Source organism: Gossypium hirsutum, chromosome A11, assembly GCF_007990345.1.
Source record: "Gossypium hirsutum isolate 1008001.06 chromosome A11, Gossypium_hirsutum_v2.1, whole genome shotgun sequence".
NCBI classification, from domain to species: Eukaryota; Viridiplantae; Streptophyta; class Magnoliopsida; order Malvales; family Malvaceae; genus Gossypium; species Gossypium hirsutum.
The window spans coordinates 66,465,147-66,482,377 of record NC_053434.1 but is presented as its reverse complement, the minus strand read 5'-3'; positions in this window follow the sequence as shown (position 1 = coordinate 66,482,377).

The following is a 17,231-nucleotide window of genomic DNA, read 5'->3' as shown; positions in this document are numbered from 1 at the left end:
TTAACATATGGTAATTCATTTCCATGGAACATGCATCATTTGATTCATTCTTCATTTTCATGAACATAAACATACTTCCATTTGGAAGCTTATATTTCAATCATTTTCATAAATACATGGTATAGTTTATTTTGAATACTTGCTGTTTCTATCCTTTTCATGCTCGTTGAACCACTTAGAAAATCATCGAACACTTGGGAAAGCTCACATGAAGTGTGCTAAAACATATAACTGTAACCTTTCTTTTACATCGTTGCTCACAGGAGTAGGGAATAGGTTTGCTCACAGAAGCTGTGGGTTGGAATGTAAGCTACACGATGCTGCTCTCACAAGTTGCGGAGTATTCACAACAAATGCAAGACCTCAACCATTGGTAGGACATTCAAGACCAGCACCCAAAACATGAAAATCTAATTACATGTTATTTGTATCCTACGAATTCCTAAGGTTCAACCGGGACTGAATAACCTTCATGGCATTGTTGGATATTCAACATTCAATTATATGAAAATTAACATAATAACATATAGTCGAAAAAAAATTAAATGATATTTATTGAGACCAGGGCATAAAAACGAGATCGACTAATCCGAGGCTTTAGGTTTTCCTTGATCTAGATCCGTACGTGGTCTATCATAATCTAAATAGAAAAATTCAATCCATTTAATACTTCTATTATTCAATTCAGTCTATATTTCATATTTTTGCATAATTATTATTTTAGCCCTAACATTTTAACTTTTTCACAATTTAGTCATTAAGCCCATAAATTGAAATTTAAACATTTTCATCCCTCATGCAAGCTAACCGATTTTATTAAGTACCTATGTCAACTTATACAAACCATCATTTCATGAATTTAACTTAAACTTTTACTACTTTTATAAATAAGTCCTTAAATGTCATTTTCGTAAAAAAATCACATTACAAAACTTGTTTATTTATCTACAATGACTCATAATATTTCATTAAACATCAAGAATAATGCAAGAAAATTCATGTCAAAATCTTAAATCTTTAACAATTTTGCAAATTAATCCTTCGGGTAGCTATGTTAAGCTACAACAATCCCGAAAACATAAAAATCATTAAATGTGGGCTTGAAAAACCTACCATGCATTAGGAGTTACCATAGCCAAACTCTAGCAAGCTTCCATGACTATTTTCTATTGACTTTTCAAATGAAGAAGATGATACCAACTTTTTCTTTACTTTTGTTTTATGTTTTAATTACCTTTTTACTATTTTTCCCTTTAAAAACATTAATAATTTCAATAAAACCTTGCCATAAACTTCCACTAACAACATAAATGGTCTAGTTACTATCTAAGTCCTCTTACATTAAAGTTTCATAGCCATTTGACACCTTTAACCAATAGAACTCTACTTGTGTACTTTTTATGATTTAGTCCTTTTTCACTTAATTAAGCATGGAATTATTAAATTTCTTAACGAAATTTTTATACGAATTTAATAACATCCCATAGGCATTAAAATAATAAAATAATAATTTAATCATTGAATTTTTGGTTTTGAAACCACTATTCTGATTTCACTAAAAACGGACTATTACAACTCTCCCCCTAAAGGAATTTTCGTCACCGAAAATCTTACCAGAAAATAAGTTTGGGTATTGCACTTTCATAGCTTATTCCAATTCCCAGGTGGCCTCTTCTATACCATGACGTTCCCAAAGAACTTGTACTAAAGCTATGCTTTTATATTCTTTAGCTTCCCGAGCTAGAATTCTGATCAGTTCTTCACTGTATGTCATATCTGGTTGTATCTCAACATCAACAAGTGAAATCACGTGTGAAAGATCTGATCAATACCGTTGTAACATCAACACATGGAATACATTGTGAATCTTTTCTAACTCTGACGGCAAAGTTAATCTAGAAGCTATTGGTCCAATTCTCTCGATGACCTCGTATGGCTCGATAAACCACAGACTAAGCTTTCCTTTCCTGCCAAAATAAAGAACTTTCTTTCAAGGTGACACTTTCAAAAACACTTTGTCAAAGAAGAAAAGCTTTTCGGCGCTGATCCAAAGCTGGATTCAAACTGTCACGTATCATTTTAACCTTTTCTTTAGTTTCTCGAGTTAAATCAACACTGAAAAGCTTTTTCTCACTGAGCTCAGTCTAGTATAACGAAGTTCGACACTCCCAACCATACAAAGCCTCGTACGGTGCCATTTTGATGCTCATTTGATAACTATTGTTATATGAAAATTCAACCAGCAGTAGAAATCTCTCGATGTTACCTTCGAACTTTTAAACACAACATTGAAGCATATCTTCGAGTATCTGAATCACTCGCTCAGATTGACATCTATCCGGGGATGAAATGTTGTACTAAAATGTAGTCGAGTACTTAGAGCTTCGTATAATTTGCTCTAAAATCGAGATGTAAATTGTGGATCTTTGTAAAAAATAATAGAAACTGGTACACCATGCAATCTAACAATCTCAGCAACATGCAACTCTGCCAATCTATCTAGAGAATAATCTGTATGCACTGGAATGAAATGCATGGACTTCGTAACAATCTACAATGACCCACACATCATCTTTCTTTTTCGGAGATAAAGGTAATCCCAATACAAAATCCATCATGACGCGTTCTCATTCCCACTCTAGAATCATCACTGGTTGTAACAAACTAGAAGGTTCCTGATGCTCGACTTTAACTTGCTGACAAACCAAACTTCTCAAATCACCCTACATTTTATAGCTACTAGAATGAATCGACAAGCTACTACTGCGAGCTTTCTGTAAAATTTTTTGAATGAGATCAGAATGTTTCAGAACACAAATTCTGCCTTTGAAGTACAAACTGTCATCAGAACCAACTTGAAAATCTAAATCAGTTATCGTCTGAATCTATTTCCATTTAGCTATCAAAACATCATCACATTTCTGAGCTTCACAAATCTGTTGCAAAAGCATCGGTTTAGCTTTTAATTCAGCTAAAACCAAACTATCATCAATCAATGTTAACTGCGTGTTAAAAGCACACAAACTAAATAAAGGTTTTCTACTTAATGCATCAGCAACAACTTTAGCCTTTCCCAGATGATAATCAATGATCAAGTTGTAATCTTTTAATAACACGATCCATCTATGCTATCTCAAATTCAACTATTTTTGCGACAACAAATATTTTAGACTTTTATAATCCATGAAAATGTGATATTTTCTCTGAACAAATGGTGTTGCTAAATTTTAAAAGTGAACACAATAGCTGCAAGCTTTAAATTGTGAGTCAGATAATTCTTTTTGTATGGTTTCAATTGTCTAGAAGCATACGTTATTGCTTTTACTTCTTGCATTAAGACACATACCAAACCATTCAATGAAGCATAGCTATAAATCACAAATTCTTTACCAAATTCAGGCTGAACTAACACAGGTGCCTCTGTTACAACTGATTAAAACTTTGCTCAATTTCTTCGACCATTCAAACTTAACATCTTTTTGCAAAAATCTTGTCAACGGCGTAGAAATTATCAAGAATCCTTTGACGAACCTTCTGTAATACCTGCCTAAACCTAGAAAGCTTCTAACTTCAGATACATTTCTCAGAGATTTCCAATCTATCACAGCTGAAATTTTGCTCAAATCAACTCTAATGCCACCTACCGATACCACATGTCCCAAAAATTTGACTTCTTTTAGCCAAAAATCACATTTACTGAACTTAGCGAACAGTTGTTTTTCGCGTAACGTTTGTAAAACAATTCTCAAATGTTGGGCATGCTCTATCTCATCTCGTGAATAGATCAAAATATCATCAATGAACACAACAACAAATCTGTCTAAATATGGTCTGAATATTCTGTTCATCAAGTCCATAAATACAACAAGGGCATTAGTCAAACCAAATGGCATCTCAAGAAACTCATAATGTTCGTACCTTATTCTGAACGCAGTTTTTGGCACATCCGAGTCTTTAGCCTGCAACTGATAATAACCAGAACGAAGATTAATCTTTGAGAATACCGTCACACCTTTCAACTGGTAAAACAAATCATCAATATATTATAACGAATACTTGTTCTTAATCGTGACTTTGTTGAGCTGTCAATAGCTGATACATAATCTCATTGATCTGTCCTTTTTTCTTAACAAATAAGACAGGTGCACCCCAAGGAGAAAACCTGGGCCGAGTAAAGCCCCTTAACATTAGATGCACTATCCAGTCTATCTGATTCAATTCAAAGCTTTTCACTATTCTAACACTTTAACATAATATGTTTTTGTCTACAGTTCACAATAGCATCATACAGAGTTAACCAATTTATGCCTAGAATCACATCAAACTCATCAAAGGGTAGTAACATCAAATCAGCCGAAAAGTTGCAACCTTGAATAATCAAAGGACAATTTTTACAAACTTTATCAACTAACACATACTAACCTAAAGGGTTCGTTACTTTAACCACAAACTCAGTAGACTTGAAAGGTAATTTCTTATCTGACACTAAAGTTGTGCATACATATGAATGTGTTGGCCTCGGGTCAATCAAAGCATTAACATTAGTATCAAAATAGAAAATGTATCAGTCGTAACATCAGGCACTTTTCCTCTTGAGCACTGATTGCATAAGCTCTAGCCGGCGCTCGTGCCTCAGATCTCATAATAGTTTCTTTCATTCCACTATGGCTATTACCCGTATTACCAGTGTTTCGAGGTGGTCTCCCTCTTGTAATTATATTACTTAGTCAATTAGTCTAAGCCTTTTCTTTGTCGGGCCTTTCCGAGCAATCTCTAAGATAATGTTCATACGAACCACATTTAAAACATGACTCGTCTTTCAATCTACACTCACCTAAGTGTCGTCTATTACATTACTGACATTCAGGCTTGTTGTTTTTAACACTACCTACATTGGCTGCAAATGTAGCCTGACGTTTCAATCTCGAATATTGTTTTCCTCTATCTTTTCCAAAATAACCCCCTAATGCTGATAAATGGCTATGATATTCTTTTGAATTCTTCGATGGTGATGAGTATGATTTTCCAAAATGTCACTTTTCTGAATCACGAGCCTTAGAATTGGCTTTTCTCTTTTCTTTGCTAAGTTCATTAGCTTTATGCACGCTGTCAACCAGAACTACAAATTCTTTCAACTCAATGATTCTGACTAACAACTTGATATCTTCGTTTAACCCGTCTTCAAATCGAGTACACATGGTAACCTCTGTAGGCAAACACTCTCAGGCATATTTACTGAGTTGTACAAATTTTCTTTTGTATTCAAATACTGTCATCTGACCCTGTTTCAACTCAAGAAACTCTTTGCGTTTCTTATCGAGAAATATCAGACTCACATACTTCTTTTGGAATTCAATCCGAAAATTTCCTAGTTTTCTCGGTCTCTCGGTACCACAGCAACTAAGGTGTTCCACCACTGATAAGCCAAATCTTTCAACAATGAAATGACACATTTCAAGCATTCCGTCTGTGTACATGATAATTCATTGACAACTCTTATATTGTTTTCTAACCAAAACTCAGCTCTCTCTAGATCATCTTCAACTATACCTCTGAATTTTTCAGCCTCATATTTACGGATTTTATCAACTGGAGGCTTGCTTACTGGTAGTGGTTCCAAACCCTGAGGAATTATGGGAACAATTGGGGTACAAGTGGAGGTGGAGGTCATTGAGCCATTGGGTTCGTACGCATGAACTCTGTGAGCCATTCATTCACCATATGGAAGAGGGCTTCCTTAGCCTCACCTCATTGGCCCTCATATACGAGCCTACTTCTAGTAAATACTGCCCCATGAATGGAAGCTTGCGCGTTACTTTCAACTTTATCGAACTCAGCTCGGTTGGGTGACATTATATCTATATGGAAACATATTTCAATTTGAATTAGGAGTTATCACACTATCACAGGTTATATAATGGCATGTATTTTTAGACTCATACATACTATATTCAGTTCGAGAACTGGTTATACTGTAGCTCTGATACTACTAAATGTAACACCCCTAACCTGTATCCATCGCCAGAATAGAGTTAAGAGCATTACCGTACAAACTAAACATTAAACATACATTTCACTCATTGACATAAACATGATATAAACCATTCATGCATATACATATTGTCCCTAAATCAAGCTCTCAATGCCTTAAAAATATGTTAGAAACAATTCGGGACCAAATTAGAAACATTTCAAAAGTTCAAGAAAAAGTTAGAAAAATTGGACTACAGGGTTCACATGGCCATGTGCCTTACATGGCTGAGACACACGCCCATGCCTTAGGCCGTATAACAATCAAAGTAAGGACACAAGGCCGTGTCTTAGCCCGTGTCCTCACCCGCATAACTCTTTGAGTTGGGTCACACGGCCAAGCCACACGCCCGTGTGCCAGGCCGTGTAACAAACTAACTTGTATGCATTAAAACCTACAAGGGACACATAGCTAGGTCACATGCCCATGTTTCAAGCATGTGGACATGAATTTGGCCAAAATCAAGCACTTTTTATCACCAAATCAAGCATGTACCTAAAAGCATTTTGTGCATATAATCAAAACATCAAAACCTCACCAAAACATGCATGTAACGACCAATTCAATAAACCAAATTCATTCAACCAATATGTTGTCCAAGGCACACCAAATGCATTTAGTCAAATCTTACCTAAACATGTATACATTACCACATTTAAATCATGCACATCAAGTCCAATACCTTTTCAAAGCATACCTTATCTTGACTATACTAAAACTAATCCATCACATAACATATTGGTCATTGAAACATGCATCAAATCATTTCCACATTAACACATATTAATAAAGCATCAAAAGTACAAAGATGACACAAACCAACTAACATCACATGGTGCCAAAACAACTTATACATGCCAAAATCATCAACCAACATTCAACTAACATCAAACACAAGTCCACCTATACATGACACTATAACCTTGGCCAAAACATCAAAAACTACCAAAATTTATGCTAGTTAATATGATAAATCTCCGACGAGCTCCCAAATTGATCGAGCTTCGATTATCTATAAAACATGGGCAAGAAAACTACGTAAGCACATAATGCTTAGTAAGTTCGTAAAACATGAAACATAACTTACCATTTCACTAATTAACACAAGTATAAGCATAATGTAATCCAATCACAAGCTTGGCACAAGCCTAAGCACCATTATCAATACACAAGTTATGACATTTATGCATAATTCAATTGAATTTAACATATGGTAATTCATTTCCATGTAACATGCATCATTTGATTTATTCTTCATTTTCATGAACACAAACATACTTCCATTTGGAAGCTTATATTTCAATCATTTTCATAAATACATGATATAGTTCATTTTGAACACTTACTGTTCCTATCCTTTTAATGCTCGTTGAACAACTTAGAATATCATTGGATACTTGGGAAAGCTCACACGAAGTGCGCTAAAAAATATAACTGTAACATTTCCTTTACATTGTTGCTCACACGAGCTGTGAATAGGCCTTTTCACACAAGTTGTAGGTTGGAATGTAAGCTACACGATGCTGCTCACACAAGCTATGGAGTATCCACAAAAAATGCAAGACCTCAGCCATTGGTAGGACATTCAAGACCAGTACCCAAAACATGAAAACCTAATGACATGTCATTTGTATCCTACAAATTCCTAAGGTTCAACCAGGACTCGATAACTATCATGGCATTGTTAGATATTCATCATTCAATTATATGAAAATTAACATAATAACATATAGTCAAAAATAAAATTTAAATCATATTTATTCATACGAACTTACCTCGACAACTAGGGCATCAATACGAGATCAACTAATCCAAGGCTTTAGCTTTTCCTTGATCTAGATCCGTACGTGGTCTATCTTGATATAAATAGACAAATTCAATCCATTTAATACTTCTATTATTCAGTTCAGTCCAAATTTCATATTTATTATAATTACTATTTTGCCCCTAATATTTTAACTTTTTCACAATTTAGTCTTTAAGCCCATAAATTGAAATTTAAACATTTTCATCCCTTATTCAAGCTAACTGATTTTATTAAGGACTTATATCTACTCATACAAACCATCATTTCATGAATTTAACTTGAAATTTTATCACTTTTACAAATTAGTCCCTAAATGTCATTTTCATTAAAAATCACTTTACAAAACTTGCTTATTTATCAACAAGGACTCATAATCTTTCATTAAACATCAAGAATAATGCAAGAAAATTCCTAAAAAAAACCCTAAATCTTTAACAGTTTTGCAAATTAATCCCCAGGCTAACTAGTTTAAGTTACAACGATCCCAAAAACATAAAAATCATTAAACATGGGCTTGAAAAACCTACCATGCATGAAGAATTATCATGGTCGAACCCTATCAAGCTTCCATGGCTATTTTTGGTTGAGTTTTCAAATGAAGAAGATGATACCATCTTTTTCTTTACTTTTGTTTTATGATTTAATTACCTTTTTACTATTTTGCCCTTTAAAAACATTAATAATTTCAACAAAACCTTGCCATAAACATCCACTAACAAGATAAATGGTATAATTACCATCTAAGTCCTCTCCATTTGACACCTTTAACTAACGAAACTCTACTTTTGTACTTTTTACAATTTAGTCCTTTTCACTTAATTATGCATGCAATCGTCAAAATTTCTTAACGAAATTTTTATACGACCTTCCTAATATCTAATAGGGATTAAAATAATAATATAATAAATTACTCGTCAAATTTGTGGTTTCAAAACTACTATTCCTATTTCACTAAAAATGGGTTGTTACAACTGAACTCACTCAAGAATGTTTTGTTGCTTTTCGAGAACTTTTTTCTACTCGTATTATTTTTTTCTTTTTAATTTTTTTATTTTTTTTACACTTTTAGGCTAACTTATAGTTCCTATATCACACCAATCTTTCCTATTTCACTCTTTTTTTTACAAACTTTACGGTGATGTATCTACTTAACCTTCAATATGTACGGCCAGACGTCTATAGTCAAGCAGTGAAGGACCAAAGAAAAAAGGAAAATACAAATTAACATTTTTAGGCTTAAGGTTTGTAATGAGGTTCATCAAGAAGTGTCAACAGGCTCAAAAGTCAATACTAAAGGTGAAATACAAATAGATCGGATTTTTGGCTCTGGATGTGTTTCAAACAATGCCTTAGGTCATCTCTGAATATCTCAATATGCACAAACTTAATCAACCAAGCAAACTCAAATTTAAAAATTTATCATTCATACTAGCTTACTTGTTTTCTTGTATTTTCTATATTATTTGGTACAATTGATTACTTAATGCCTATTTACAATGTAACATATAGAACTTAATAGTCTAATAATCAAAAATTTCAAATCATCTACCATCATGCAAAATTTATTTGTAAACACAAGCAACCTATGTACATGCACCTAACCAATCACTTGTATTTCTACAAGCTTAAGCACACAAAAGAAAAGAAAGAGGTAGAAATTGATAACAAATAAACAAATTTTCTATGTTACCCTCCACTTTAGTTGACATATTGTCATCAATGTGTAGCTCATAAATAGATAAGGAAATAAGTTACCTAATTGATCGTGGTAGCTCTAACTACTAATAGTGGGTGCTTTCTCCTTGGTTTGTGTAAAGCTCAAATTGTTTGTATCTCATTCGTTTTGGGTTCCTACATAAAAAATTTGAAAAAACTACAAAACAAAAAGTTCTATATATATTCCTAATCCTAAAAATAGATTTACATCATCCCTAAGGTAATTAATACAATTCATTTAGTAATGAAAAACACAAATCCCTAATAAGAAACACATTCAATTTTCCCAAGTTCATCTACTCTTAAAACTAAAATCCTATTAGAGTAACTTTAAATATTTTTCCTCATCTTCTTGAAATCCTCTTTTTCTCATTTCCTCTTTTTGTTTCGTCTGTAGAAGAACAAATTGCTTGAATAAATCATCACCAAGTAATTTCCTTGAGGGATTCATGGTTTTATCCATTCGCTCGATATGTACTCCTACCTTTTACATAGTTCGGTAATTAGATGAGGGAAAAATATTCCCTTTCCTATATTCCTTGCGCGGTTAACCATATTCTTGTATATCCATGTTCTAATACATATTTGCTTCTTTTGAAGGATCCCATATGTTATGATCTCTTGAATTGGGCTAATCTCGAACATCTTTGCTATAGGCCATATTCTCGAATAGACAAATTTCATCCACATCTTAGTTTCTGGTGTTATTAGCTCTCAATTGAATGTTTTAGGCATTGTTGTTCCTATTCGATATGTCTACATCTCTTTCCCTTCCATTAGAAATCTTAATATTTCTTTTGTATTTATATTTCTAAATTCCTTCTAATTTGTTTTATAGAGATAATCGCGATAATAATGAGACACGTCATAGCATTAGCAAATACTCATCTAAGTTACTGGAACATTAACCCCTCTGACCTTCACAAAAGAATGCATCTTGTAGAATGATCTGGTTGCTTCCCTTTGTTTTAATGCTAGATAAAATTCTTGCACCACTGGAATTATTATAGGCTCTTCGAATGACAAACAAAATTTTGTTTATTCTCTTTCGATTGTATTCTCCCATATTCCTTTGCAATTCCTCATTAGAGGATCAAATCCCTACTCTTGAATAAAGATATACAACTGTAGTTATTGCAAGTATTTATTCATGTGGCCTTCTTGGAACTCAATAGTTGGGCTTGAAGTGCTTACACTAAAACTGGCCATTTGATAACTTGTTCATGCTGAAATTCCCTGCAAAATCTATTATACCTGCAATTTCATTTTTTTCTTTTCTTTTTTCTTTCTTTTTTGGTGACAAAAGAGAGTAGCAATATGTCTTATATATAGATTAGAAGGAAAAAATAAATTATTTAAGAGTTGTAGTTTATTTCTACTAAGGAGTTAAATAATAAGAATTTTAATGTAATTAAACTACCAAAAATGTCAACAATTAGTATTAACTCGGAAAACAGAGTTACGCTGTGGTGTCGCGACATCCCTTAGCGATGTCACGAAATCAAGAGCAAGTTCTACAATTGGAATGTTTTCGTTGTTGCGGCATTCATGAGTGGTGTCGCGACATACAAGCTCGATTCCCCTATATTTTATGAAATCAACACCTTGATCTTCTTTATCATCATCGCTCTTTTCGTTTGTTAATTTTCCCTTATGTCCTTGTAAATCCCATAGAGCGCTATAGTACAACATCTGTTCATCAACTACTATGTTGATCATTCCTCCAAAATAATGTTTTACTCTTTGGCCATTTAGTAGAAAAGTTGTCCCCCTTTTTTCCAATCAACTCTATTGTACCATGAGGAGTTACTTGGTGTATGGTGTATAGACCTATCCATCTTGACTTCAGTTTGCTAGGGAATAATTTTAATCTTAAGTTGAATAATAAAACTTTCTGTCCAGGTATTTCTAATCTTCTCATTATGTCGAAGTCTACTCCTCTCCTTATACATTTTAGTGTTTTCATAGGCCATAAAATGGAATTCTTCCAATTCCTAAAGTTGAAATAATCTTGGAATTCTTCCAACTCCTAAAGTTGAAATAATCTTTCTTTCTTGGCTAACTCCGAGTCAAGATTTAATTCTTTGATTGCCCAATATGCCTTCTTTTCCAATTTAATTGGTAAGTGGTAGTTCTTACCGTAAACTAGTTTATATGGATACATACCTAAAGGAGCATTATATGTTGTTCTGTATATCCATAATGCATTGTCTAACTTTGCTGCCCAAGCCTTTCAACTTGGGTTTACTATTTTCTCCAAAAATTTGTTTTATTTCTCGATTGGACACTTCTACTTACCCATTAGCTTGTGGGTGATAAGCCATCGCCATTCTGTGTCTTACACTGTATTTAGCTAAAATTACTTTAAACTACTTACTATAGAAATGAGATCCTTCATCACTGACCAACACACATGGTGTACCAAATCAAGCAAATATGTTCTTTTTTAGGAATCTCACTACTGATTTTGTATCATTGGTAAGTAAAGAGACAACTTCAACCAACTTCGAGACATAATCTACACCAAAATAATGTATTGATTCCCAAAATAACTTGGAAAAGGTCCCATGAAATCAATCTCCTACACATAAAATACTTCTACCTCATTTATCCCTGTTTGCAGCATTTCATCCTTTTTCATATATTCCCAGTTCACTGACATCTATCACACCCCTGTACAAATTCATAGGCGTCCCCATTCATTGTTGGCCAATAAAATCCTGATTGTAGCACTTTTTGGGTGTCCTTTTTCCACCGAAATGCCTTCCGCATAGAGATGTATGGCATCTTTGTAAAATGTCATATATCTCTTCCTTCGCTACACATCTCCAAACCAATTGATCTGCACATTGTCGAAACACGTATGGTTCTTCCCAAAATGCAATTTTTTGATCTGTGGGCTATCCTATTTTTCTGTTGCCAAGATACTTGTGCGGGAAAGACCACTCTTACAATATAATTGACATAGTCTACATACCATGGTGTTATATTCTTGCAAATATTTGCTCATCTGCGAAAGTCTCTTTAATTTCTTCACTATTCTCTGCTTTTAAATTATTCTCGATTTTGGATAAATGACCTATAATTTGGTTCTCAGTCTCCTTCCTATCTATTATCCATAAATCAAATTCTTGAAGCAGTAACACCCATCTCATTAGCCTGGCTTTTTTCTCTTTTTTCTTCATCACATATTTCAATGCAAAATGGTCAGTATACACATATACTCTGTTTGCCATTAAGTATGATAAAAAAATTCCACAAGCAAACACTATCGCCAGAATCTCGTTTTCAGTTGTGCTGTAGTTGTATTGTGTCAGATTTAATGTTTTGCTTGCATAGTGAATAGCCCCAAATATATTACTCTACTTTTATCCTAAAACTGCACCTATTGCATAATCACTAGCATCACACATAATAATAAAATGTTCTAATCAATTAAGGGTGATGATTATTAGAGCATATATGAGTTTTTCTTTTATTACCTCGAAGGCTTTGACGTAGCTTTGGTCAAATATGAAGGGTGTCTCTTGTTGAAAGAGTTTATTTAAAGGCTTAGAGATGTGAGCAAAGTCTTTTATAAACCTTCTGTAGAATCCTGCATGTCCTAAAAATTTTCGAATGCCTTTAACATTTTTTGGATTGGGAAAATTGTTTATAACCTCAATTTTTGGTTTATCTCTTTCTATACCTTTTCCTGATATCTGATGCCCTAATACCAATCCTTTTTTTACCATGAATTGATATTTTTCCCAGTTAAGCACTAGATTAGTCTCTTTGCACCCTTTTATAACTTTCTCAAGGTTTGCCAAACATTCTTGAAAAGAATTTCCATAGATCGAAAAGTCGTCCATGCATACATCTAATCCTTCTTCTAGCATAGTAGAAAAAATAGCGATCATACATCTCATAAAGGTTGCTGAAGCATTACATAAACCGAAAGGCATGCTTTTAAAAGCATAAGTACCAAAAGGACATGTGAAAGTGGTTTTCTCTTAATCATCGGCGTGGATTGAGATTTGACAGTACCCTGAGTAGCCATCTAGGAAGCAATAATAATTTTTACCTAATAAAAAATCGATCATTTGATCAATACAATACAATGGGAAATGGTTTTTTTTCGTTATATCATTCAATTTCTAGTAGTTAATACATAATCTCCAACCAATAACTATTTTCATTGAAATTAACTCATTCTCATGTTTCTCGACTATAGTTAAACCTCCCTTCTTTTGAACACACTGGGTAAGGCTAACCCGTTCACTATAAGAAATGGCATAAACAATATCGGAATTGAGTCATTTAAGTAATTCATTTTTACCACTCTCTTCATGATTGGATTAAGTCTACGCTGAGCATCAACTACAAGTCTTTTTCCCTTTTCTAATATGATTTTATGTTGACAAAATGCTGGATTAATTCCTTTAATATCGACAATCATCCATCTTATTTCTTTTTTATGCATTTTCAAAATACTTAATAGAGCCTCTTATTGAGTTGCTTCTAAGCCTGCAACAATAATCACTAGTAGAGTATTTTGTTCTCCCAGATAGTCGTATTTTAAATGTGTGGGTAATTACTTCAATTCCAATTCAGGAGGTTTAATAATGGACGACACCAATTTATTTGAATTCGGAATAATTTATTCTAGTTGCTCCTTCTTCTGCCTCCACCAATCAAGTTGGGATATCATGTGATCATATTCTTTCTCTACACTATCTCCTTATTCTATTTCATAATCGTTTGATTCTTTTATAATTGACCCTAACTGGTTACATTCTTGCTCTTTTCCATTTTTTTTTATATTTTAGTCTTTCAGTTTCCTCTTCATGGCGTTCCTCCTAGGTAGATTCATTAATGCTAAATTTCTCAAATATTTCCATAACTTCCTCATGGGTTTTTGTCCAAATACTTCTACCAGTCATAATGTCAAACTTTCGTCTATGCTGACTGTCCAACCCATAATAAAAATGTTGTATCTGAACTACAAAATGTATACCCCCTCCTAGTATGGATATAAAAAATTCAGTAATATTTTGCTTAAAATAAAATAATCGTGTATAAGTACTTAATACCTTAGTCATGGTTACTTCTTAGCGAAGAAATAGCTACACAAACTCAGTCCAAGTGGTAATGTTGCCTGGAGAAAGTGTTTCTAACCACTCTTTTGCCTTCTCGTCTAGTGCAAATAGGATTAATAACAATTTGATAGCATCCAGTAGAATACCTGTGTAAGTGATGGTACTGCATATATGATCAAATCTCCGTAAAAATGCTATAGGGCCCTTAGTTTTTCGATCGGTAAACCTAACATTTTGTAGAAATTCAAGTTAGCAAAGAAGGATTTAGTTCAAATTGTGAGTTCTGAATAATAGGATGCAAAATACTTGGTCATAAATAGTCTATATCAAACAATGTTCCCAACACTTGCATGATGTTAGTAATTTAACTTATAGCTAAATAAATTGTATATATGACCTAAGATTTCCTAATTATTCTTTTAAAAGTGCAAAAATAAAAATCATACTAGTGATGTTGCCTTCCCGACAATAGCGCCAACAACTTGACCGCCTCCGAGCATACTACAATAAAATATAGAAATACCAAGCGGTATCCGCAAGTGTACGGGCCGAGTTGTAATATAGTTTTACAATGAAGTAGGTGAGTACTCCAAGGATTGTACCCAATGGAGGTGAGTGATAGATCAATTCTAACCTAAACACTAAAAGGTCTAATTAGTAATCTAAATAAGTTATAGTACGAGAACATACTAAAAGGGTTTTTAAGGTTTCTATAATGATAAAATAAAATAACATAAAATAAAATTCAAGAGACAGAAGTGTAGAATGAATCAAATATTGATTATGAGTGATTATCTCACTTTTGTGATCCCTATCACCCCACAACTACTGCATTTTGCTTCTTTCGAGAGTTAGAATTAAAGCTATCATTCTAAGTCATTGTATGTCTACAAGTCTCAAGAACAATATCTAACAATATTCTTCCTTACTCTGTACAGATCACAACTTTATGTCTAGGGTGCTACAAGTATTCACTCTAGTACTCGCTCATATCATTCGGTTATAATCCAACTTATTTAACTTTTTTAGAATTAAATTAATTCTATTGACATACTATGCATTCATTTATGTCTAGAGCTTACATACATATATTCAGAATAATTCAAACTGAATAAAAAAGTAGATCTACTCAAAATATAACCATGATCATTAAATGTATCAAGATAGATCCAGTAATTCCAACCCAAATGAAATTAGCTCATGGGTTGGGATTTAAAATCCAAAATCAGAATAACATTCAACACCATTGTTAACAGTTTAGAAATGACAGAAATTAATTAACAGAATGGAGGTGAAACTGAAGGAAGCTTTCACCACTCCAGCTTTCACTTTAATGCTACTGAATCGTGCAGGGCTCGAGGCTGATTGCTCATATTTTTATTTGTGTCTCTGCTCTCCTCTTAAACTACTACACTCTCATTTTCTCTGGAATTTCTCACGAGTTTTCTAAAGTGAAAATTTCTCTCCCAATTCCCCTTTAAAAACCTCATGTAAATTCCCCTCCAAAATCTACTATTCTCTTTCTTTTCTCTTTCCTCTTTTATAGGGTAGGTCCCCCTCTCTCAGCACACACTTTTCTCCCTCTTTCAAGCGAATTTATCTAGTACATATCCAGCTGGTTAAGAGTGACGAGGACTAATTATTTCATCAGCATTTTCCTGGAATTACCATGGCATTTGTGTTTAATCCATCCAACCTTTTGCCATGACAATATTTCACTTTCTTCATTCTCTTCCTCTTTTTCTTCATCCTTCCTGCACCTACTGCATACGACAACCAATTCTCTTCTTCCCAATAATAAAAGTAACATGAAATGACATTTAAGGCACAATCCAAGCATTATTATACAATGTTCTAAAAATAACCTAAAATTGTAAATATATCTTCTTAAGTACATTCATCTAATCAAGTTTAAAGGTTCAAAAGATAACTCTTTTTAAGAGTTATCACACCCCTAAACCTAAGTTCTTGCTTGTCCTCAAGCAGAATATGTATGAATGCATTAATGCATGAATTTTCCATAACTATACAATTGCCTCTTGTACTACTAAACCAAAGGAAACATATTTTATACCTCCATTCTCAATAGTCTTCTGTCTAAATAAAGAAAAATTGGTTCAAATTTTATAGGTTTGTTTAGCATACGAAGCATAGAAAATGTTACCTAAAAATAAAAGTTCCTAAATATTCATGCAATTCTGACTATAGCAAGCACCTTCTAATGTACTTAGTTTATCTTTCCACTAAACTCGGTTTTTTTTCTCTTCTCTTACTTATTTTATCATTGCATTATATAAAAAAATTCTAGGGAATTGAATCTGTTCGAGTGAGGCCCAGTCAATGCAGCAGCCCACACCTAGGGGTCGGGCCCGTAATATCTGATATAATTCCTCCTGAGGTACCAAGAAAACCTGAAAGAACGGGTGCCTAATCTCCGTGGTAGGACCCGAAGATGACGCTGCTCCTTTCCACTTCTTTGAAGCGGGAACAGCGGTCTTCTTACCATGTGAGGATGACATTGTATGCCAAAGGAAGGAGCTTGGGGCGTTAGAATCGGTGTTGTAGGCAGTGCACGGGCGTGGAGGTAGGGCGTGTGGAC